Raw genomic sequence first — 26,952 nt, 5'->3', positions numbered from 1 at the left:
CATCCAGACGGCATCTTCTATCTTCATCCATCCGGCGCGGAGCGGGTCAATCTTTAAGACATCCAACGCGGAGCATCCTCTTCTTCCGACGGCTATGACTGAATGAAGGTACCTTTAAGTGACATCATCCAAGATGGCGTCCAATCAGCCAATAGAATGCCAGCTCAATTCTATTGACTGATTGCATCAGCCAATAGGATTTTTTCTGCCTTAATTCCGATTGGCTGATAGAATTCTATCAGCCAATCGAAATTGAAGGGACGCCATCTTGGATGACGTCACTTAAGGGTACCTTCATTCAGTCGTAGCCGTCGGAAGATGTTATATTTACTAAAAGCGAACCAAGAAAATGCAGAACTCTGTGGGTTAAAAAGAATGACACCCAGTAAATGATATGTTATGATGTGTAGCTGTTTCCTTTCAGACAACATCTAATTACTTGTAGAAGTTGTATTATATAACAAAGTTAGGGGATTCTAACATAATACCTTAAAGTTACATATCCCACTATAATGTTATTGTGATCACAGATTTGGAGTATTATTACTACTACAGGTATACCTCACTTTACAGCGCTTCACTTTACAGCGCTTCGCTAATACAGCGCTTTGTGGAGCTGAAGTGCAACCTCCAAGGATTTTGAAACATTGCTGTAATCATCGTGAGATTGTGAGAAAAGTGACTGGCACTATTTTGTAATGCACATTTCACTCTGTTTATAGCATTACAGTGCAATCTGTGTCTCAGTGATGTAGTCTGGCAAATTTTACTACAGTAATTGTCACTATTTTACAGGTACAGTATTTATTTAATACTGTGCTGTGCTAGTGTTAAACTAATTGTAGCACTATTGCACCCCTAATATATGTTAGTTCAAACTTGTTTTCAAGTTTTTAAACACTGGCAAGTAAAAAGAAAGCTAAAACTGCCTTGTTTCACTTTAAGGCGGTTTTCACTTTACAGCGGGGCTCCGGTCCCTAACCCGCTGTATGAGCGGGGTATACCTGTAATATGTGCCAACAAAATGAAATAGTGAAAATATAGTATTTTGGATACTTAAGGTTAATGACAAACGGATTGCTTGCTGATGGATATGGCAGAGGCAAAATTGGTGACAGTGTGAAATAAATGCCTTATACAGAGAAGAACCAGTCGTTTGTGAGTAAGATCAATGTTATTTGTATGCATACTTATGAGTTGCAGGAACGATCGTACCTGATGCGGTTTGACCGCAAGTGAGAACAGGATCCGGTTGAGGGGGTCACGTGATCCGGTAGGAGTCGACAGCAGAGAGTACACGCTGAGATGAGAGACTGAAGGAAGTTCAGGAAGCGCAATAGCAATCCGGACAGGAAGTGGCAGCAGAGGATGCTGGGGCTTGCAGTTCAGAAACACAGGAGGCAAGGTTCAAACGAATAACAAGCAATGCAAAACGGATCAGAAGGAGCTTATAAAGGGAGACATGTACCATCCCACTTAAAGGTACAAGGCACACAGACTAAAATTATAACAGAAGAAGAGGATGCTCCGCGTCGGATGTCTTGAAGATGGACCTGCTCCACGCCGGATGGATGAAGATAAAAGATGCCGTCTGGATGAAGACTTCTGCCCGTCTGGAGGATCACTTCTGCCGGATTCGTTGAGGACTTCAGCCCGGTTGGGTGAAGACTTCTCCCGGTAAGGTGATCTTCAAGGGGTTAGTGTTTTTTTAAGGGGGTATTAGGTGGGTTTTAGAGTAGGGTTGTTGTGTGGGTGGTGGGTTTTAATGTTGGGGGGGATTTGTAATTTTTTTTACAGGTAAAAGAGCTGATTACTTTGGGGCAATGCCCTGCAAAAGGCCCTTTTAAGGGCTATTTGTAATTTAGTGTAGGGTATAGCTTTTTTTTATTTTTTTTGGGGGGGGGGGCTTTTTTATTTTGTTAGGGGGATTAGATTAGGTGTAATTAGTTTAAAAATCTTGTAATTTATTATTTTCTGTAATTTAGTGGGGGGGGGGTTTGTACTTTAGCTAATTTTATTTAATTGTATTTAATTTAGGGAATTAATTTAATTATAGTATAGTGTTAGTGTGACTTAGGTTAGGTTTTATTTTACAGGTAAATTTGTCTTTATTTTAGCTAGGTAGTTTATTAAATAGTTAATAACTATTTAATAACTATTTTACCTAGTTAAAATAAATACAAACTTGCCTCTAAAATAAAAATAAACCCTAAGCTAGCTACAATGTAACTATTAGTTATATTGCAGCTAGCTTAGGGTTTATTTTATAGGTAAGTATTTAGTTTTAAATAGGAATTATTTAGGTAATAATAGTATTTTTATTTAGATTTATTTAAATTATATTTAAGTTAGGGGGTGTTAGGGTTAGACTTAGATTTAGGGGTTAATAACTTTAATATAGCGGCGGCGACGTTGGGGCGGCAGATTAGGGGTTAAGAAGTGTAGGTAGGTTGCAGAGACATTGGGGGCGGCAGATTAGGGGTTAATAAATATAATGTAGGTGTCGGCGATGTTGGGGGCAGCAGATTAGGGGTTCATAAGTATAATGTAGGTGGCGGCGGTGTCCGGAGCGGCAGATTAGGGGTTAATCAATATAATGTAGGTGTCAGCGATGTCGGGGGCGTCAGATTAGAGGTTAATAAGTGTAAGATTAGGGGTGTTTAGACTCGGGGTTAATGTTAGGGTGTTAGGCGTAAACATAAATGTATTTTCCCCATAGGAATCAATGGGGCTGCGTTAGGAGCTAAACGCTGCTTTCCCTATGGGGAAATCATGCATGAGCACGTTCAGGCAGCTCACCGCTAACGTAAGCAGCGCTGGTATTGAGGTGAGATGTGGAGCAAAATTTTGCTCTACGATCACTTTTTTTGCGGTTAACGCCGGGTTTGTAAAAACCTGTAATACCAGCGCTGTCTGTAAGTGAGCGGTGAGCATAAACTGCTCGTTAGCACCGCATAGCCTCTAACGCAAAACTCGTAATCTAGGTGTATATATACTAGCCAGGCCGAAATGTTGCTCGCCACTTCTGATCCCACCCACTACCTGCCCACACACACACACCCACACACACATATATGTATATATATATATATAGGTCCAGCCGACCGGATCACGTGATGTGCGTGCTTGTGCCTTGGTGAAAGCAACTTCCAGCACGTCTTAACGGTCCCTTTCCAGGCATTCTAAAGAAACTTGGGATTACTCTTGGTAACACTCGCCGTGGCTACAAAGAAACTTAGCACGGCTGAATGAGTATCTGGACACTGACTGTATCTTTCAGGTCGTATGGTTCCTTATTATTACCTTTGCTCTTAACTGTGCTAATCAGCTTCAACACTGCGCACTAATATTTGGTAAACGCTGCTCTGTCGAGAGGGCGTTCAGATTCATTCAGTAATAATAAAGGACTTAAAACTAAAGAACAGAAACTCAAATGCCTGCATACAAATGAATGGATTTACTTAAAGCACTAATATGCTTGCTTGCCTGCTCTAACTGTATGTGCTCATACTATCGCTTGAAATTGACTGTTCTAATTCATATATATGACCGCTTACAATATTACATCCAGATTGTGTGTGATGAATTGTACATATTATATGGGAAATTGAGTGCTATGCTCACACACTATTGTACATATCCTGAGGGTTTGTCGGCATTGATCACTTAGATCCCACTTTAAAAACCTGCCCGGCAATATATACCTCAGCTTATGAGGCGTCGGTAGCAGCAGGGTGTAGTTGATCTTTGCAGTGCATTTTCCCTCTGTATATAAGATTCCATTTGTATACAGTTACCTTGTATGCCTGTCATTATTCTACCGTATTCTTAAGACTGTCATTTCTTTCTTAGATCCCACTCGCCATTTACCTGCCCAGCTGTGACCTCTAACATGGGGTGCTGTGTGCAGCAGGGTGTAGAAAGAATGACTTGCCTTATTATATCAATGTTGCCTTTTTCTTACTTGCTGATATAAACATTTCTCAAGTATTTTTACTCGCACATCCCCTGACCGGTCAGGTTTAGTGTATTAGATTTGATACAGCTAATACTACTATTATGATATATTTATGTTGCAATTGATTTGAATAATTGTTCTGCAAATATTCCACTTTTCGCACTGTGTGTGTGGGGGGGACTGGCCCTCCATACCAACTCCCTTGTTATCTATTTCTATTATTGTGCTAGTAAAAAATAATATTTTTCAAAAAGAGTGCTGAAATCCCTGTCTTTCTTCATCCTGGTTGATTTACCCTGGATGATCTCTCTTGTTAATAAAAACATTTCATACTTTTATATGGGTCTGCCCCATTAATATAAAGATAAGGTATAGCCGGTTTAGGCCACCTTTGGAAAACTAGCCTATAGCAAATGCTTCCCTCCTGTATATATTTCTTGATTTTTTATATATATATACACACACATACGTATATATATATATATATATATATATATATATATATATATATATATTTGTCAAATTTATATATTGTACACACAATTTTATTACTTCATTCTACTTTGATTACGAGGACATTTTCATTTATTTTCCATTTTGACATAATGGTTAAATAATTTATTAGTGTTATTTTAATTTATAGGATTTGGGTATATAATTGTTTTTTTCTATAGAAATGGCAGCTAATAACCCAAATGTGTATAAATAATTTTGTTAACAGAAAAATTAGGGAATGACTAATTGAATGAACAATGTAGCAAGTCTTAAAGGCTAATGACCTTGTGCCACCAGCAGCCAGTATTAAGTTAGCTATGGAGGAAGACTTCAGAGGGACTGTGGTGCACCTGTCACCCTGCTAGAAGCAGCTGAAAAAAATCATTATGCGGCAGCCGATTAGGTGGGACAGAAGGGCGGCGTATCCATTAGCACATAGCATGAAGGAGCCTCTTGCTTCCCATTTATTTAAGGCTGCAATTTAATCTGGGTATTTGTCTTATACTTCTTGCTGGAAAAGAAATTTAATCTTTTAAAATATTCTAGAAATGTTTGTAGTGACTCAAGACTCGGGATATGATGGCCATGCAGGGGTTAAATTTGAAGTATTAGGTATCATGCAGCAGTATTTGCATTCTAATGTACTGCAATGTACTGCAAACCTCAAAATGTTAAATCTAAAAGGAAAATTCTTAGAAAAAAATTACAAATTCAATGCATGTATTAATTGTATTTCTGATGCTAGCTTAATATTTTAGCACACACAAAAAGGGGTTAAACACATATTTAAAACTCCACTCACGCACCTGTTTGGCTCAATTGATGAATTCTGTTAAGGACCGGATAAGTTTGAAGTTGCAGATTTAGATCTGCCTATGTGTTTATGCAATTTGCAGGTTAGTAATGCAAAATGACATGCTTTACTAACCTAGCATATGTATTTGCTAGACATGTGCGTTGCTAAAAAATTTGTTTAGTTTCGTTTTCATTAGTTCAATAAATAATTTAGTTTCGGCAAATTAGTTTAGATAAGTTTTTTAAAAAAAAATTGTTTAGGCAAATTAGTTAATTTAATAGTTTTTTCAGATCCGTTTGATTTTTTGGATCCATTCTTTATACATATGCATTATTCTATTCTGAAGTTTAGAATAGAATAATGCATATGAATAAAGAATGGATCCAAAAAAACAAAAGGATCAGAAAAAACGATTTAATTTAACATAACTAATTTGCCAGCGATTGACGAAACAAAATTATCCAAAACCGTTGCAATCCACATCGCGGACACTACATAAAGCTATTACCCCTAAACCACCCCCACCCCATTTCGCCAACACTACCTAAACCTATTAACCCCTAAACCGCAGTTCCCAGACATTGCAGAAACGAAATAAACCTATTAACCCCTAAACCACAGTTCCCAAACATCGCAGACACTAACTAAACCTATTAACACCTAAACCGCCGTTCCCTGATATCGCAGACACTAACTAAATGTATTAACCCATAAACCGCTCCCCCATATCGCCAACACTACCTAAACCTATTAACCCATAAACCATACCCCCCCCCACATCGCCAACACTAGCTAAACCTATTAACCCCTAAATCGCAGTTTCCAAACATCGCCAACACTAACTAAACCTATTAATCCCTATACCACAGTTCCCAAACATTGTCGACACTAACTAAACCTATTAACCCCTAAACCCCCGTTCCCAAACATCGCCAACACTAACTAAACCTATTAACCCCTAAACCACAGTTCCAGACATCACCAACACTAACTAAACCTATTAACCCCTGAACCGCCGGCCCTCACATCGCAACAACCTAAATTAAACTATATTAACTAACCTAAACCTAACACTCAACTTATCCGTTGAGGAATTTTGCGTATGTTTTGCTTCCCTATGCACTAATACCCGCCAAACAGACTGATTAGTACGGTTATCTTTATCAGCCATAATAAATGTATGATATAATGGTTACAACCATTTCTTTTACTATTGGTACAGTCTAAAGATACCTTTACAAGTTATAATAACGAATAGTATTGTGTTACAGAATCAGCTGTTGTTGTATTGGCAAAAGTGAAGGGTGATATTATTATGAGTCCAAACATCACAGGTCGCTAAGGCAAATCATAATTTTTTTGAGATAAATATACTTGTCTAAGATTTTTGTTGCCCAAAATGAAATTGTACCCCAAAATCTTTGAATTACTGGAAAAAAACAGAAAAGATGAACCATATCAGCTGAATTAAATTTACATCTGATACATGATGGTTTGTCCCCAGCTTTTGCCCAATAAGAAAGAAGTTTGGGGGTAATATAGATTTCTCTATATATATTCCCCCCTCATGGCTTTGGCAGCCCTGCTAAAGGAGCTCATTAATAACTCTATCTCCATCTGATTTGCAGAAAACTCCCTCCATTTTGATGTAAGGTATTTAATATTACTTTGTTCCTGACTGTTTAATAGTGACCTATAAGTGGGTGAGATAGAGAGTTTCCCTAGCCGAAATAATAGTAATATATGTTTTAAAGATTTATTATTCCATTCAAGATCTGCCAGTCTCAAAATTTGTTCAGTATAATGACAGAATTGTAAATATGCAAAAAATTGGTGATTTGTTATCCCAAATTCTAACTTACATTCATCAAAAGTTTTAACTCTACTCTCCTCTGTATTTATTACTTGGATCATATATCTAACCCCCGCATTAGTCCATTTCCCAAATCTTGAAGAATCATACCCTTTCAAAAAATCTGGGTTCTCTCTAATAGTTAAATAAGGAGAGACCCTAAAATTGGAACCTGTTCTTTTACAGAACTTACGCCAAGCTCGAATAGGTTGTTCTATAACTATTAGTCGTTTTATTTCTTTAGGGATTCTGGAAGCGGGCATATGCACAAGGGTTTTTAAAGAGAATGGTGCCACCATGGCCTCCTCAATATCATAAATTGAAAAGTGCCCTGTCTCTAGGAACCAATCTAGAACATATTTCATATTTACCGCTATGTTATAAGCTCCTAGGTCTGGAATAGCTAAACCTATACCACTCTTCCCCGCAAACATACGATTAATGGCTATTCTCGACCTTTTATTTTTCCAAATAAATTGTCTTATGTATTTATTAATTACAAGGCTATCTCTCTTTAATAACAAAAGTGGTAGGGCCTGGAATATATATAGAAATTTAGGCAACAAGACCATTTTAATTAACTGTATCCTACATGAGAGAGACAAAGGTAGATTTATCCATCTCTCTATATCTTTCTTAAGGGATGTAATGAGTGGTAAAAAATTTAAACTACACCACTTTCTCGGATCACATGTAAATTTCAACCCCAAATATGTAATATGCTCTTTTGCTTCCCTAAATGGCATTGTAGGTGAGTTCTTATGCATAATTAACCATAATATTTCAGATTTCTCCTTATTTATTCCAAAATCTGTAAATGTTTGAAATGTGTCCAAAACATCAATAATTAAAGGTAAATTGTTTTGAAGGTTTTGGGTGAAAATAAGGAGGTCATCTGCATAAATTGCTTGTTGAATTTTGAACCGCCCAATATCAATTCCTTCTAAATATATAGCTATGGGTTCTAAAGATAAATTAAAAAGAAGAGGTGAGATAGGACACCCGTCTTGTCCCACGCTGAAGAGTAAATGTATCTGATGTAGTGGAGTTAATCACTAGGGAAGCTAAGGTAGCAGTGTAGTTACCTGCAATTCCAAATTCCTAATAGTGGTAAACATATGGTCCCACAACAGGGAGTCAAAGGCCTTTTGTGTATCTATGGATATAACAGCTGCATCCCTGGCCATAAAAGTTCCCTCTTTCTTTGTTATTTCACAATAATTTATTGTCACCTCAGATTTCCTGATATTTTTCACTAATGTCCTATCTTTCATGATTCCAGTTTGATCTGGATGAATAAGAGTACTAATAGCTACCTGAAGTCTGTTGGCCAAGATATGTGTTAATATCTTGTAACCCACATTCAGAAGGGAGGTAGGCCTATATGAGTCCATAAGTTTCAAATCTTTCCCCTGTTTTGGAATCAAAACTATTCTGGATTTGTTAAAATATTTAGATGGAGATTTCCCCTCTATTGAAAAGGAATTATATACCTTATTTAACGTTGAGATAATTTTATCCTCAATGATTTTATATAATTCTCCTGGTATATCATCTGGACCTGGAGCTTGTTAAGCTTCAAATTTTTAATAGCCTTTTTAATTTCCTCATCAGTAATTGGAGAGTTCAACATTTCCAGATCTTCCTTCACTATTTGAGGGAGCCTGATACCCTCCAAAAATATATCTTTCTTTTGATACTCTACTACTCTCTCCCCATACAAATTTTTAAAATAGTGCTGAAATTCATGAATATCTTGGGACTGATTGAGTATTTTATCTTTTACTTTAATAGCTGTTATCGACTTATTTGACTTCTGAAAATTGACCATTCTAGCCAGATATTTCCCTGTTTTATTACCGTGAGACATAAACTTGCTGTTTCTAAAAAAAAATTCCCCCCCTTCTCGTTATTCGTCAAATACTAACGAAATATTGATGACGAAACTTGAAGTAAAGTTATGATAACTGATCGCTATGGCAACATGGTGACAAATGTGTATAAATGATTTAAATAGTATCTGCCTAACATATGTCTCTCTTACTAAACAAGTAATATCCGCTTATGCTGATGTATAGTTGCGTGAAGAATCACGCCCATCTGCATCAGAATGACAAGTCATGTGACATACGTCTACCCAATGGGGTAGATGATTAGTGATTCGTCAGCCGTTAGTGGGTGTGCACAATTACTCACCCGTGATTGGCTCTGAGCGATATTTAACCGCTCGAGTTGAGGCAGGACGGGTTAGCCTTTGAGAAAGCCACGGAGGTGGCGAAATGCGCATCAGGCGCTCCTTTTGAATGCTGACAGTTTAATATAGCATGTGTGTGTATAATTGTTAATAATTGACTGTACTGTTGAAACGTTTACCATGAAGTATTCCTTCTAGGATAACTAGCCAATTTGTGGGCTCCTTTATTGTCCTTTCAGTACTATTTGTCATAACTTTACATATAGTATGGGATTCTGACAAGGTATAGTACCGCTCCAGTATTGCACTAGCTAGATAATTTGTGTGAGGTCAATCCTCTTTTTAGATTAGTTCATTGTGCAATCCACGAGCATATTGTGGTACATCCTTACCAGACTCACCCACCACACACACCCTTCTTGTGGGTATAATTGTTCTATAGCAACATATATATGTTAGCGGTTTGTCACAGAACCTACACCTATTCTCTGTGAATTGGGCTTTATTCTGACTCATTACACAGGTCTAGATAGTGATAGATTCACAGGTTCAATCCTATCTTATAATTGCATACAGAGTATGTGACTTGAATAGAAGCTAACCACGGCTGAGCACTGCACTCAGCATCGTATTTGTTGGAAGTGTAACTTCCTTTTCTTATTGAATTAGTTTTGTTGCTATGGCTAAGCACTTTAGAGTGCATTTTGATTGTGAATCACCCACTTGACATACTTTGTATGGCCAATATTTGGCACTGCAGCATTCATTTCTTTTTTAATTGATTTTAATATACACAACACTGTGTGAATGTTTATCACCATTATTTAACATTATATTTTACTTGAACATTATTAAAAGTTATGTTTTATTTATAATAACCAGTCCTGCACATCAACTCACATTATGAATTAATCTTAATAGTTAACTTCGAGTGCTCTGGTATATCCATTTCTTCTTCCTACATTTCTCCTTCTTCTAAGCTCGCCTTGGGTTTCTCTTGAAATACACCAGGCATCCCTCTGCCTTTTGGCTTCTAAATATTCTTTCCAGTTTTCAATACTATTATTTGTAGATAGTTTTGATATTTATTAACTATCTGATTTGTAAGCTGTATCCAGTAATTATTATTTCCTTCTTTGTTTTAACCAGGAAAGCTAGTATTTCCCAGAGTATAACTGCCTTAATGGCCTGCCATATGATTTCAATATTCTCTACTGAGTCTTTATTCCTATCATAATAATCCTTCCATTTACTAACCAAGAAATTCCGAAATTTCAAATTATTATATAAATAACTAGTGAAAAACAATGTATTATTTGGTAGATAGAGATAATTGAGTTCACTGCTAGGGGCAGCAATATTGGTGCGTGATCAGATAAAGTAATTGGCATGATTGCTGTCTTTTGAACTAAAGAGAATAAATACCATGTTCAAATCACCCCCCAATATAACGGCTAGATCACGAGTTTTGTCGGTAAGGCTGTGCTGTGCTAACGCTCCTTTTTTTCTTACCGCTCCCTTAAGCCAACGCTGGTATTACGAGTTTTCTTTAAGCCGGCGTTAGCCTCAGAAAAGTGAGCGTTGAGCAAAATTTAGCTCCACATCTCACCTCGATACCAGTGTTGCTTAAGTCAGCGGTAAGCTGGCAAAACGTGCTCGTGCACGATTTCCCCATAGGAAACAATGGGGCTGATCTGGCTGAAAAAAAACCTAACACCTGCAAAAAAGCAGCGTTCAGCTCCTAACGCAGCCCCATTGTTTCCTATGGGAAAATAAATTTTATGTCTGCACCTAACACCCTAACATGAACCCCGAGTCTAAACACCCCTAATCTTACACTTATTAACCCCTAATCTGCCGCCCCCAACATCGTCGCCACCTGCATTATACTATTAACCCCTAATCTGCCGATCCGGACACCGCCGCCACCTACATTATATTTATAAACCCCTAATCTGCTGCCCCCAACATCGCCAACACCTACATTATATTTATTAACCCCTAATCTGCCCCCCCCCAATGTTGCCGCAACTATATTAAATTTATTAACCCCTAATCTGCCGCTGCCAACGTCGCCGCCACTATAATAAATTTATTAACCCCTAAACCTAAGTCTAACCCTAACCCTAACACCCCCCTAATTTAAATATAATTTAAATAAATCTAAATAAAATAACTACAATTACATAAATTATTCCTATTTAAAACTAAATACTTACCTATAAAATAAACCATAAGATAGCTACAATATAACTAATAGTTACATTGTAGCTAGTTTATGATTTATTTTTATTTTACAGGCAACTTTGTATTTATTTTAACTAGGTACAATAGTTATTAAATAGTTATTAACTATTTAATAGCTACCTAGTTAAAATAAGTACAAAATGACCTGTAAAATAAATCCTAACCTAAGTTACAATTACACCTAACACTATCCGGGCAGAAGAGGACATCCGGACCGGCAGAAGGCTTCATCCAAGCGGCATCTTTTATCTTCTTCCATCCAATGAGGAGCAACTCCATCTTGAAGACATCCGGCGCGGAACATCCTTCCAGCACGACGGACTAACGTCGAATGATGGTTCCTTTAAATGACGTCATCCAAGATGGCATCCCTCGAATTCCGATTGGCTGATAGGATTCTATCAGCCAATCGGAATTAAGGTAGGAAAAATCCGATTGGTTGATTTAATCAGCCAATCAGATTGAATTTCAATCCGATTGCCTGTTTGGATCAGCCAATAGAATGTGAGGTCAATTCTATTGGCTGATCCAATCAGCCAATCGGATTGAACTTCATTCCAATTGGTTGATTAAATCAACCAATCAGATTTTTCCTACCTTAATTCCGATTGGCTGATAGAATCCTATCAGCCAATCGGAATTCGAGGGACGCCATCTTTGATGACGTAATTTAAAGGAACCGTCATTCGTCGTTAGTCCGTCGTGCTGGAAGGATGCTCCGTGCCGGATGTCTTCAAGATGGAGTCGCTCCTCGTCGGATGGAAGAAGATAGAAGATGCTGCTTGGATGAAGCCTTTTGCTGGTCCGGATGTCCTCTTCTGCCCGGATAGGATGAAGACTTCTGCCGGTCTGGATGTCCTCTTCTGCCCCATTGGATGAAGACTTCTGGCCAGATCGGATGACCACTTGTGCCCGGCTGGGTGAAGACGGTTCAAGGTAGGGTGATCTTCAAGGGGGTAGTGTTAGGTTTTATTAAGGGGGGTTTGGGTGGGTTTTAGAGTAGGGGTGTGGGTGGTGGGTTTTAATGTTGGGGGGGTATTGTATTTTTCTTTTACAGGTAAAAGAGCTGATTACTTTGGGGCAATGCCCCGCAAAAGGCCCTTTTAAGGGCTATTTGTAATTTAGTATAGGGTAGGGAAATTTTATTATTTTGGGGGGCTTTTTTATTTTATTAGGGGGATTAGATTAGGTGTAATTAGTTTAAAATTCTTGTAATTCTTTTTTTATTTTCTGTAATTTAGTGTTTTTTTTTTTTTTTATAATTTAGTTTTTTTAATTTAATTGTAATTAATTGTAGGTAGTTTAGGTAATTTATTTAATGATAGTGAAGTGTTAGGTGTAATTGTAACTTAGGTTAGGATTTATTTTACAGGTCATTTTGTACTTATTTTAACTAGGAAGCTATTAAATAGTTAATAACTATTTAATAACGATTGTACCTAGTTAAAATAAATACAAAGTTGCCTGTAAAATTAAAAATAAATCATAAGCTAGCTATGTAGCTATCTTATGGTTTATTTTATAGGTAAGTATTTAGTTTTAAATAGGAATAATTTATTTAATTGTAGTTATTTTATTTAGATTTATTTAAATTATATTTAAATTAGGGGGGTGTTAGGGTTAGACTTAGGTTTAGGGGTTAATAAATTTATTAAAGTAGCGGCGACGTTGGGGTAGGAAGATTAGGGGTTAATAAATGTAGGTAGGTGGCGGAGATGTTGGGGGGCAGATTAGGGGTTAATAAAATTTAAATAGTGTTTGCGAGGCAGGAGTGTGGCGGTTTAGGGGTTAATACATTTATTAAAGTGGCAGCGATGTCCGGTCGGCAGATTAGGGGTTAATATTGTAGGTAGGTGGTGGCGACATTGGGGGCAGCAGATTAGGGGTTAATAAATATAATGTAGGTGTCGGCGATGTTAGGGGCAGCAGATTAGGGGTTCATAGGTATAATGTAGGTGGCGGCGATGTCCGGTCGGCAGGGGTTAAAAATTTTTATGTTAGTGTTTGAGATGTGGGGGGCCTCGGTTTAGGGGTTAATAGGTAGTTTATGGGTGTTAGTGTACTTGTTAGCACTTTAGTTAAGAGCTTTATGTTCCGGCGTTAGCCTATAAAACTCTTAACTACTGACTTTTATATGCGGTAGGAGTCTGGACAGGAGAGGGTCTACCGCTCACTTCTTCCAAGACTCGTAATACCGGCGTTAGGCAAATCCCATAGAAAAGATAGGATACACAATTGACGTAAGGGGATTTGCGGTAGCCTCGAGTCGCGGAAGAAAAGTGAGCGGTACACCTGTACCTGTCAGACTCATAATACCAGCGGGCGTTAAAAAGCAGCATTGGGACCTCTCAACGCTGCTTTTTAAGGCTAACACCAAACTCGTAATCTAGGCGTAATATTTTTATCTGACCCCACCTGCTATACCTAACCTGTGACCTGCTATATCTGACCTGTGGTCTGTTACCTGTTATACATAACCTCTGACCTGCTATATCTGACCTGTGGGTTGTTACCTGTTATACCTAACCTATGGGCTGCTATATCTGACCTGTGGTCTTTTACCTGTTATACCTAACCTATGGGCTGCTATATCTGACCTGTGTTTTTTTTACCTGTTATACCTAACTTCTGTGCTGCCATATCTGACTTGTGGTCTGTTATATGCTTTACCTAACCTCTGACCTGCTATATCTGACCTGTGGTCTGTTACATGCTATAAATAACCTCTGACCTGCTATATCTGACCTGTGGTCTGTTACATGCTATACATAACCTCTGTGCTGCTATATCTGACCTGTGATCTGTTACCTGCTATACCTAACCTCTGTGCTTCTATATCTGACCAGTGGTCTGTTACCTGCTATACCTAACCTCTGCGCTTCTATATCTGATTTGCTGCCTGTTACCTGCTATACCGAACCTGTGTGCTGCTATATATGACATGTGGTCTGTTACATGTCATAGCTGTTAGCTGCTATACCTAACCTCTGTGCTGCTATATCTGACTTGTGGTCTGGTACCTGCTATACCTAAGCTGCTATATCTGACTTGTGGTCTGTTATCTGCTATACCTAACCTATGGGCTGCCATATCTGACTTGTGGTCGTTTACCTGCTATACCTAACCTCTGTGCTGCTATATCTGACTTGTGGTCGTTTACCTGCTATACCTAACCTATGTGCTGCTATATCTGACCTGTGGTCGTTTACCTGCTATACCTAGCCTTTGTGCTGCTATATCTGACTTGTGGTTGTTTACCTGCTATACCTAACTTCTGTGCTGCTATATCTGACTTGTAGTCTGTAAACTGCCATACCTAACCTCTGTGCTGCTATATCTGACCTGTGGTTTGCTACCTGCTATACCTAACATCTGTGCTGCTATATCTGACTTGTGGTCTGGTACCTGCTATACCTAACATCTGTGCTGCTATATCTGACTTGTGGTCTGGTACCTGCTATACCTAACATCTGTGCTGCTATATCTGACTTGTGGTCTGGTACCTGCTATACCTAACATCTGTGCTGCTATATCTGACTTGTGGTCTGGTACCTGCTATACCTAACATCTGTGCTGCTATATCTGACTTGTGGTCTGGTACCTGCTATACCTAACATCTGTGCTGCTATATCTGACTTGTGGTCTGGTACCTGCTATACCTCTATCTACCTGTACATAGCAATACAATAAATCCTGCCTGATTGTGCATGGCTAATTGTCAACAATAATGATTTATGTCCTTAAAGATGTGCTTACTCTGGTGTGGCCTTGCCAGCATTTTAAGGGACAGTAAACTCTTTGAGATTATAATACATAATGGTTTGCAGGGCAAAGGCTGTGGATGAGACCCCCCGTTTCACAGCACCCTTTCTGGCTGTTTGTCATAAGCAGAAGCTGAGCCAGCAGCGGCACAGGAACAAGCTGAGCGGCTTTTCTGTGACGTGAGTCATCCTTCGTCTTATTCTGTGCCAGAAGATATAAGATTATGCAAACTTCCTGTAAATATATGCTGAAAAGCTTTTCTGTGCAGCATCATTGGGGTGCCCATCTTGGAAACCCTACCCCAAATTGTGAAGGCAAATCATAACACTTTCCCTAAAGGGATACAGAACCCATTTTTTTTCTTTCATGATTTGAATATAGTGGGCAGTTTTAAGCATCTTTCTAATTTACTCCTGTTATCAATTATTCTTCGTTCTCTTGGTATCTTTATTTGAGAAAACAGGAATATAAGCTAACGAGCCAGCCCAATTTTGGTTCAGCACTTGGGTACAGCTTGCTGATTGGTGGCTTAATGTACCTACCAATCAGCAAGCACTATCCAGGGTGCTTAACCAAAAATGGGCCGACTCGTAAACTTACATCCCTGCTTTTTCAAATAAAAATACCAAGAGAACGAAGAAAAAGTTGCTTAAAATTACATGCTCTATCTGATTCATGATGTAAAAAAAATTGGGTTCTGTATCACTTTAAATTGTGAGTCCTGATTTGCAGGGGCACACAGAGCAGCCAGACATGTACTGACTGCAGACCTGGATGGGCCCCCTAGAGGCCTGATCTCAATTGAGACATCTGAGACCCCTGTAGTTAAGCTCCTGAATACAATGAGTCAGTACTTAGTTGTTAAAAAAGATCCCAACTCAATCAACCAAGTGCTGAAAGACAAATACATACAATAGTAATATTGCAATGAATTAAATATACAAGACAGTATGTACTGTATGTCTTATTGACAAAAATCATTAATGGCTAAAGTTCAGTTATTTCAAACCAGTGCTGAGGTTCTACTTGATCCAGAATGGAGAATCTAATAAAAACTAACGAAGAAAAACATAGCACTTCCTGAGTATTTGCTGAAATAAAAATATAAGTAGTTAGAACCCAAGTGATAACTCCCAGTTGACTTATATAGGAAGTATCATGCACGTAAGGTCTTCTGTCAGCTGTCTAGTTAATCCTTGAGACTCCATTCATAATCTACTAAATTCCCCTCTCCAGCCCTTCTTGTAAGAGACAAAATCTGCACACCACTGTCCCACATGCAGAGCACTATATTATCTAGTCTCTCCGATTTACAAGAAAAACAAGGCAACTTGTTGGTGGCATGCACACATTTATATTTATTTATATTTCTGCAAATGTTTAGTAGCTGTGTTACCTATTTTTATTGTAAAAAGAGTGTATAGACATGCGTGTACATGATGTGCATGTGTAATGTTTGTATGGTATGCATGTTGTATGTGTATTGTATGTGTATTCATTGTTTACAGAATGTTTGTACATTTGTCTAGTGATTATGGGATGTGTGGTGTGTGCATGTGTGTTTGTGTAGTGTGGGTGTATAGGGTAAAGTGTATGTGGTGTGTGCATAGTGTGTGTAGTGTGTGAGAATGTAGTCTTTATGTAGTGTTAGTGTGTTTTTGTAGGGTAAAGTGTGTGTGTGTGATGTGCATATTATGTGCGTGGTGTATAGAGTTTGTGTATTGTAAGTGTAATGTGTGTATGTAGTGTAAAGTTTGTTTGATGTGTATAGTGTTTGTGTGGTATATAGTGTTTGCGTAGGGTTTGTGTAGTATGTGTGAATGTAGTGTAAAGTTTGTGTGATGTGTATAGTGTCTGTGTGGTATATAGTGTTTGCGTAGGGTTTGTGTATGTGTGAATGTAGTGTAAAGTTTGTGTGATGTGTATAGTGTCTGTGTGGTATATAGTGTTTACGTAGGGTTTGTGTAGTATGTGTGAATGTAGTGTAAAGTTTGTGTGATGTGTATAGTGTTTGTGTGGTGAATAGTGTTTGTGTAGTGAGTGTGATGTGTGAATGTAGTGTAAAGTTTGCATGATGTGTATAGTGTTTATAAATTATGTATAGTGTTTGTGTAGTGTTGTTTGTGTAGTGTGTGTGTAGTGTTGTTAGTGTAATGTTTGTGTCGGGTTGTTTGTGTAGTGTATGTGTGTAGTGTTTTGTGTGTAGTGTGTGTGTAGGGTTGTTTGTGTAGTATGTGTGTAGTGTTGTTTGTGTAATGTGTGTGTAGTGTTTATGTAGTGTGTGTAGTATGTGTGTATTGTTGTTTGTGTAGTGTGTGTGTAGTGTTGTTTATGTAGTGTATGTAGTGTTTGTGTAGTGTGTGTAGTGTTGTTTGTGTAGTGTGTGTGTGTAGTGTTGTTTGTGTAATGTGTGTAGTGTTTGTGTAGTTTGTGTGTGTAGTGTTGTTTGTGTAGTGTCTATATCCCTCAACCTGCAGGATTGTCAGATTGTGAGGTTTTGGCCAATCCATCTGTAAGCCCTCTGTGCCCAGTGAAATAAGGTACTTTATAAACATTTATGGCCGCGATCCGATATAAATCGTCACCCGCAAAAGCCGACGACGCCAAATTTTGCGCTGGTTTGGTATCACATATACAGCGTAAAATAGAAGTTACGCTTGTATATTTCTGCCTTCGGCCGTAGTTTTTTGACCCATAGACAGGTATACCAAACCCGCGCAGTTTGGTATCCAATATACAGCGTAAGGACTTACGTGGCAAAAATGGAGAATCTTACTCCATTTTCACCTCGCCACAAATTGCAGGCATAGTAAGCCTTACGCTGTGTATTGGAGCCCCGTAACTCCCTAAACTAGCTGCAAAATAAAACCTAACACCTAACACATGCGCAATGTCTATCTTCCTGTCAACCGCGATCCCCTGCCGCAATCCCTACTAAAGTGTTTAACCCCTAAACCGCCGCTCCCGGACCCCGCCGCCACCTACATTAAATGTCTAACCCCCTAATGTGAGCCCCCTACACCGTCTCCACCTACATTAAAATTATTAACCCCTAATGTAATCCCCCTACACCGCCGTCATCTATATTAAAATTATTACCCCCTAATGTGAACCCCCTACACCGCCGCCACCTATTTAAACTATATTAACCTCTAATGTGAGCCCCCTACACCGCCGCCACCTATATTAAAATTATTAACCCCTAATCTAATCCCCCTATACCGCCACCACCTACATTAAATTAATTAACCCCTAATCTAATCCCCCTATACCGCTGCCACCTATATTAAATTAATTAACGCCTAATCTAATCCCCCTATACCGCCGCCACCTATATTAAATTAATTAACCCCTAATCTAATCCCCCTATACCGCCGCCACCTATATTAAATTAATTAACCCCTAAAATACTAAAGTTTCCCAACCACTAAACCTAAGTCTAACCCTACAAATAGCCCTGAAAAGGGCTTTTTGCGTGGCATTGCCCCAAAGTAACAAGCTCTATTGCCAGCCCTTAAAAGGGCTTTTTGTGGGGCATTGCCCCAAAGTAATCAGCTCTTTTACCAGCCCTTAAAAGGGCTTTTTGCAGGGCATTGTCACAAAGTAATCAGCTCTTTTGCCTGTAATCTAAATCCCCCTACACCGCCGCCACCTATAATAAATGTATTACCCCCTAACCTAATCCCCCTACACCGCCGCAACCTATATTAAATATATTAACCCCTAATCTGACCCCCCTACACCGCCGCCACCTATATTAAATATATTAACCCTAATTATATTAGGGTTAATATAGTTAATATAGTTATTATATTATATATATATTAACTATATTAACCCTATCTAACTCTAACACTACTAACTTAATTATTATTAAAATAAATCTAAATAATATTAATAATATTAACTAAATTATTCCTATATAAAACTAAATACTTACCTATAAAATAAACCCTAAGATAGCTACAATATAATTAATAATTACATTGTAGCTATTTTAGGGTTTATATTTATTTTACAGGTAACTTGGTATTTATTTTAACTAGGTACAATAGCTATTAAATAGTTAATAACTATTTAATAGCTACCTAGTTAAAATAATTACCAGTTTACCTGTAGAATAAATCCTAACCTAAGTTCACAAACCTAAATTCACAAATACACCTACACTATCAATAAATTAAATAAACTACAAATATCTAAACTAAAATACAATTAAATACACTAAACTAAATTACAAAAAATAAAAAAAGATTACAAGAATTTTAAGCTAATTACACCTATTCTAAGCCCCCTAATAAAATAACAAAGCCCCCCAAAATAAAAAAATTTCCCTACCCTAATCTAAATTACAAAAGTAAACAGCTCTATTACCAGCCCTTAAAAGGGCTCTTTTGCCTGTAAAAAAAACAACAACCCCCCCCATTACAACCCACCACCCACATACCCCTACTCTAACCCACCCAATCCCCCCTTAACAAACCTAAGTCTAACCCCCAAGTTCTCCTTACCTGTCCTGAAGACCGGCGGAGAAGGTCCTGTTCCAGGCGGACAAGTCTTCTTCCAGGCGGTGACCTCTGCTTCTTCCAGGATCCAGCCGGCGCGGAGCGGAGGAGTTGAAGACCGATGACCGCGGAGCTGAAGACCGGCGATGCTGGAACTGAAGATCGGCGACGCTGGAACTGAAGACCTCTGGAACTGAAGACCGGAGCCGGAGCGTGGAGGATCCTCTTCATACGATCGCTGCCGTACACTGAATAGGAATTCAAGGTACGCGATTAAAAATGGCGTCCCTTGAAATCCTATTGGCTGATTTGAGCCTTCAAATTCAAATCAGCCAATCGGATGCAAGCTACTTTAATTCTATTGGCTGATTTGAATAGCCAATAGAATAAGAGCTACTGTAATTCTATTGGCTGAATAGAATAGCCAATAGAATTACAGTAGCTCTTATTCTATTGGCTATTGAAATCAGCCAATAGAATTAAAGTAGCTCGCATCCGATTGGCTGATTTGAATTTGAAGGCTCAAATCAGCCAATAGGAATTCAAGGGACGCCATTTTTAATCTCGTACCTTGAATTCCTATTCAGTGTACGGCGGCGATCGTATGAAGAGGATACTCCACGCTCCGGTATTCAGTTCCAGAGGTCTTCAGTTCCAGCATCGCCGGTCTTCAGTTCCAGATGGACGGTCTTCAGCTCTGCGGTCATCGGTCTTCAATTCCTCCGCTCCGCGCCGGCTGGATCCTGGAAGAAGAAGAGGTCACCGCCTGGAAGAAGACTTCTCCGCTTGGAACAGGACCTTCTCCGCCGGTCTTCAGGACAGGTAAGGAGCACTTGGGGGTTAGACTTAGGTTTTTTAAGGGGGGATTGGGTGGGTTAGAGTAGGGGTATGTGGGTGGTGGGTTGCAATGGGGGGGGGGTTGTTGGTAATTGAGCTGTTTACTTTTGTAATTTAGATTAGGGTAGGGACATTTTTTTATTTTGGGGGGCTTTGTTATTTTATTAGGGGGCTTAGAATAGGTGTAATTAGCTTAAAATTCTTGTAATTTTTTTTTATTTTTTGTAATTTAGCGTTTGTTTTTGTAATTTAGTTTAGTGTATTTAATTGTATTTTAGTTTAGATATTTGTAGTTTATTTAACTTATTGATACTGTAGGTGTATTTGTAACTTAGGTTAGGATTTATTTTACAGGTAAATTGGTAATTATTTTAACTAGGTAGCTATTAAATAGTTATTAACTATTTAATAGCTATTGTACCTAGCTAAAATAAATACCAAGTTGCCTGTAAAATAAATATAAACCCTAAAATAGCTACAATGTAATTATTAATTATATTGTAGCTATTTTTATAGGTATTTAGTTTTAAATAGGAATAATTTAGTTAATATTATTAATATTATTTAGATTTATTTTAATAATAATTAAGTTAGTGGTGTTAGAGTTAGATAGGGTTAATACAGTTAATATATATAATATAATAACTATATTAACCCTAATATAATTAGGGTTAATATATTTAATACAGGTGGCGGCGGTGTAGGGGGGTCAGATTAGGGGTTAATATATTTAATATAGGTGGCGGCGGTGTAGGGGGATTAGATTAGGGGGTAATACATTTATTATAGGTGGCGGCGGTGTAGGGGGATTTAGAGAACAGGCAAAAGAGCTGATTACTTTGTGACAATGCCCCCCAAAAAGTAATTTTAAGGGCTGGTAAAAGAGCTGATTACTTTGGGGCAATGCCCCGCAAAAAGCCCTTTCAAAGGCTGGCAATAGAGCTGGTTACTTTGGGGCAATGCCACGCAAAAAGCCCTTTTCAGGGCTATTTGTAGGGTTAGACTTAGGTTTAGTGGTAGGGAAATTTTAGTACTTTAGGGGTTAATTAATTTAATATAGGTGGCGGCGGTATAGGGGGATTAGATTAGGGGGTTAATTAATTTAATATAGGTGGCGGCGGTATAGGGGGATTAGATTATGGGTTAATTAATTTAATATAGGTGGCGGTGGTGTAAGGGAATTAGATTAGGGGTTAATATAGTTTAAATAGGTGGCGGCGGTGTAGGGGGATCATATTAGAGGTTAATATAGTTTAAATAGGTGGCGGCAGTGTAGGGGGATCATATTAGGGGTTAATATAGTTTAAATAGGTGGTGGCGGTGTAGGGGGATCATATTAGGGGGTAACTTAGTTAATGTAGGTGGCGGCGGGGTAGGGGGCTCACATTAGGGGGTAATATAGTTAAAATAGGTAGCGGCGGTGTAGGGGGCTCACATTAGGGGGTAATATAGATAATGTAGCTGGCGGCGGGGTCCGTGAGCGGCGGTTTAGGGGTTAATATATTTATTGTTAGGAGTGAGAGGGGGGATTGAGGATAGAGGGGTATACGTGTCGGGCTATGTTTGGGAGGCGTGTTAGACAGTACGGGTGATTTAATCATTTAGGCCTCGCTTCCATTGAGTTGTTAAAAATGGAGCCGTAAGCTACCGAAGCGGACGACAGCTAAAAGTAATTTACGGCTCCATTTTAGTACCAGGTTTCCATTGAAAAGATTAGCGTGTTGCGCGCAGTCGCTCTTTTCGGCCGTACGTAAGTTTGCGTTGCCAACCGATGTCGGATTTGTCGAAAAGCGCGCCATAACAAGTGCATTGCCATGGTAACCCGACCTCTGTCTATAAGAATAACGGTTTGCGCCTGCGCTCTTTACCTGTGATCGCCTCTAGAGAGAAAGACACGGGAGCTAGTTGCGTTGGTAGGAGTTTTGGGTTTTTGAGAGTTGTTTGAGAGTTAGTGGAGAGTTTGATATTTTATTTTCATATATTCTTATTGTAGGCCTCATATAATATTAGGAACACACACACACATTCATACATTAGTTAATTAACACACATTAGTTTATACACACAAATACACACACACACACACATACACACTTTTATTTGATACAAACACATTCACATTTTTTTTTCATTAACCCCCATATCCCCATCTTCCTTTATTACTCCTTTCATTAATCCCCTTATTCCACTTCCCATCCCCCCTTTGACTACCCTTCCCTTCCTCACTATATAACTTTTTTTTTTATATACATTTTGCCCATCCTATTTTTTTGTTTTTACATCCCATATTTTTTGTTTCATTTGACTATATAGCTCACCCCTTTCTTCATTTGCATCCCTTATTATTTTTCTATAATTTTGTTATAATCCTCTTTAGTTTTTCCTTTTTCATTTACATCCCTTTGTTTATTTTCACCCCCACATTTTATTTTTATTTTGAGGGATATAGAATAGAGATAGTTAGGGTCTAGATAGGTTAGGTAGTTAGTTTTGGGGATATTTAATTTAAGGTTTAGTTAGGTGAATTAGTGTAGTTAGGTAAGCTAGGGACTTTAGTGTTAGGTTAGAGTTAGGGAGGAAGGAGAAAGGGATGGATAGGCCTAGTGGAGTTGGGAAGGGGGTGGCTAGGGGGAGGGCAGTGGTGAGGGTGGATATAGGGAGGGGGAGGGGGGAAGTAGGGAGTAGTATGGGCAGGACTAGGGGCCGAGGTTTGGGTGGAGGAGTTGTCCTTCCTCAAACCCTGGCAGAGGAGGGAAGGAGAGAGGGTGGAAGAGGAGTGGAGGTGGGAGGAGTGAGGAGGAGTCAGCCTCAGCTAGGCACAATAAGAAAAGGGAAAGTGGGGCAGACTGTGGCAAGTGGGAGTGGGGCTGGTGGTAGCCTGTCACAGCCTGCAGGGACAGAGGAGGTAGAGAGGGCTGGTCCCCAGTCACAGGAGGGAGAGTCTGTGTCTGCTGGCCCTTCAGGTGTGAAGGGCAGGCTAAGAGAGGAGAGGTACTCTGAGGAGGAGAAGGAGGCTCTTGTTGAGGCCTACTTGGAGAGGGCAGCTCAGCTGGAGAACCCTAACCTGAGGCCGGCTGTCCGGAATAAGCTGTGGGAGGAGATTCGAGTGGCAGTCAGCTGCTTAGGATGTAATCGTTCTACTGCCAGCATTAAACACCGCTATCATGACTGCAGGAGGGAAACCAAAGCTAAGCTGGCACAGCAGGCCAAATATGCACGTAGGACAGGTGGTGGTCCTAGCAAGAAAATACACCTAAGGTCATGGGAGGAGATGCTGTCCAATGTCATCTTGGATGAATCTGTTCACGGATGTAAGGGGACAATGGACACCTCTGTGCCACCTGAAGAGGTGTATGAAGGTGAATATTCAATATTAAATATAACCATATATGTGATGTATATATGTTGTATATCATAAATACCCATCTGTGTTTAGCTATGAATCTAAATTTACATAGTTGTATTTAATATGTTCAGCAAGCACTCTGTATTGTATATCTGCTCCGACAAGCAAGAATATTGATTATATAATATCCAAGAATATTAAGCATTTCATATAAATCATGTGTAATTGTCCTTAAAGGGACACTGTACCCAAATTTATTATTTTGTGAATCAGATACAGCATGCAATTTTAAGCAACTTTCTAATTTACTACTATTATCAATTTATCTTCGTTCTCTTGCTATCTTTATATGAAAAAGAAGGCATCTAAGCTTTTTTCTAAGTTCAGAACTCTGGACAGCAGTTTTTGATTGGTGGATGCATTTATCCACCAATCAGCAAGGACAACCTAGGTTGTTCACCAAAAATGGGCCGCCATCTAAACTTACATTCTTGCATTTCAAATAAAGATACCAAAAGAATAAAGAACATTTGAAAATAGGAGTAAATCCGAAAGTTGATAAAAATTGCATGCTCTATCTGAAGCACAAAATAAAATATTTGGGTACAGTGTCCCTTTAACAATGTTCCTTTAAGACACAGTCTATAAAGATTCATCAGTTATGGTCATATATGCTTGGATTTTATCCCAAACACACTATATGTGTGTGTGTGTGTGTGTGTGTATGTGTGTGTGTATGTGTGTGTGTGTGTGTATGTGTGTGTGTGTGTGTGTATGTGTGAGTGTGTGTGTGTGTATGTGTGTGTGTGTGTGTATGTGTGTGTGTACATATATACACATAAATATGGAATATAATAGTCTGTATTGTTATGCTACAAAGTAATATATTCTATTAGATAGATAATGTAAACATACCGTATATTTATTTGTAGGTTACGAACAGGAGGAGTATGAAGCTGCACCAACACCACAGCAGGATGTTCCTACATTCACTGAGGAGGATGAGGATATCTATGGTGACACTACCTCCTATATCAGCCTCTTAGAAGATGATATGCAGCAGCCTAGGGCATATGAGGTGGAGGATGTATCATGCCTTTCTCCATCTACCTCGGAGACATTTCATGTTTTGGGTTCTGAACCCCAGCAGACTCATCCTCCTCAACAATGGCAGTTCATGCATACTTCGCAGCAACAAATGGCACAGCCCCGACAGCTGCACCCACCACAGCAGATGATGCACCCCCCACAACATCCTCAGCAGCAGATGATGCACCCCCCACAACATCCTCCTCAGCAGCAGATGATGCACCCCCCACAACATCCTCCTCAGCAGCAGATGATGCACCCACCACAACATCATTATCCTCAGCAGCAGATGATGCACCCACCACAGCAGCATACAGATCTGCATCATCTGTACTATATGCCTCCCACTCCTATGGCACAACAGGAATCCACACCACCACCCACTGCACCCACCAATGTATTGCCAACAGTGCCATCACAGACAACCTCACAGTCACCAATACGGAGAGACAGCCCTGGAACCAGCCAATTATTAGTTCCTGAGACACCAACGGTACAACAGGGTCCGGCACAGTCCCAGCAGGATGATCTACTGAGGCTCATACATAGAGAGCTTAGGCTGTCCAGGCTCCAGCAGCAGCAGGATTTGAGAAGGATACAGAGCCAAATGGACATCCATAATCCCTCACTCGTCCGCCTGGCAGAGGCAGTGGAGAGGCTCGCGGATAGGCCCCAAACTCCATCCTCCCTTGCATCCTCTGTCATCTCCCTGCAGGACCCTGAATCCCGGTTATTAGCCTCACATTCAGCTGGTGGGCGTCGCACAAGACGCCACACTGCCCCCCTAAGTACCTCTCCTCCAAAGTCAAAATCCCTCCGCAAGAATTAATTAATATTCTTTTTTTTCCACCCAAGATATATCATATCTAATTTTTGCACTAAAGCACTTTTTTAAGTGCGATTTTCATCTCATAAATATGCATCCATTTTTCTAATCCAAATTTGAACATATATCTTAATATTATTCTAATAGCTGTTTATCTGCTAAAAATGAACAACTTTATTCATTTTTATTTCACATGATGTCAATTAATATGCAGGTGTACATTGTTGATAAATTTATGTGTCCTTTTATTGAGGATATTATGCCGTTTAAGAATACTTGGGGATACGTGTCTGAAATTTATACAGTGTATGCTCTCTAACATTAGTCAACGTGACATGTGTAAATGTTATGATTTATATTCCACAAGCATATGTTGTTTGCTCCTTCAGATGAAGCTAATAAGGGTTATACAGTTATAGAAGAGTTGAAAAGTAAATACTCCTTCCTGTTGATATGGCCAAATACCTTGCATTCATTCTTATAGTCCTATGTGGAATGTAATATCTGAAATATATACCTATCATGACTAATACCTATCATGACTAATGCACTCCTTTTTGTCAAGATTATTATTCAATATTTAGAATAATTAGATAAATGTATCTTTATGATATTTAAGCAATGATGTATACACAACATATATGTGATTGCCATGATATAGAGGTGATTAATACATTTTAATTGACATCATATGAACAGACACAGACTCTCCCTGGGACCAATGCACAATGCACTTTTAAAATGTTTCAATAACTCCATGTTAAAGACAATACTTCATATCTCTTGAAGTATGTAATATTAAGCACTTATGTATTTGGTTAATAGTCTAAATATTGCAAATGTATTATCTGCTTTAGCAGACATGACATTACATATATTTTATAAATATTAGTACTATGACACATAACTTTAATGTGTCATCGTTTTGTATTGAATAAATATGATTTTCACATTGAAAATTACATTTGAATGAGGGTAAATCTGTAATAATAAAACTCATCTTCATGATAAACAACTTATTTCCTTTGAATTATTTTTCTATATG

The sequence above is a fragment of the Bombina bombina genome, chromosome 7 (assembly GCF_027579735.1).
Source record: "Bombina bombina isolate aBomBom1 chromosome 7, aBomBom1.pri, whole genome shotgun sequence".
NCBI classification, from domain to species: Eukaryota; Metazoa; Chordata; class Amphibia; order Anura; family Bombinatoridae; genus Bombina; species Bombina bombina.
This window is presented reverse-complemented; position numbering follows the sequence as displayed.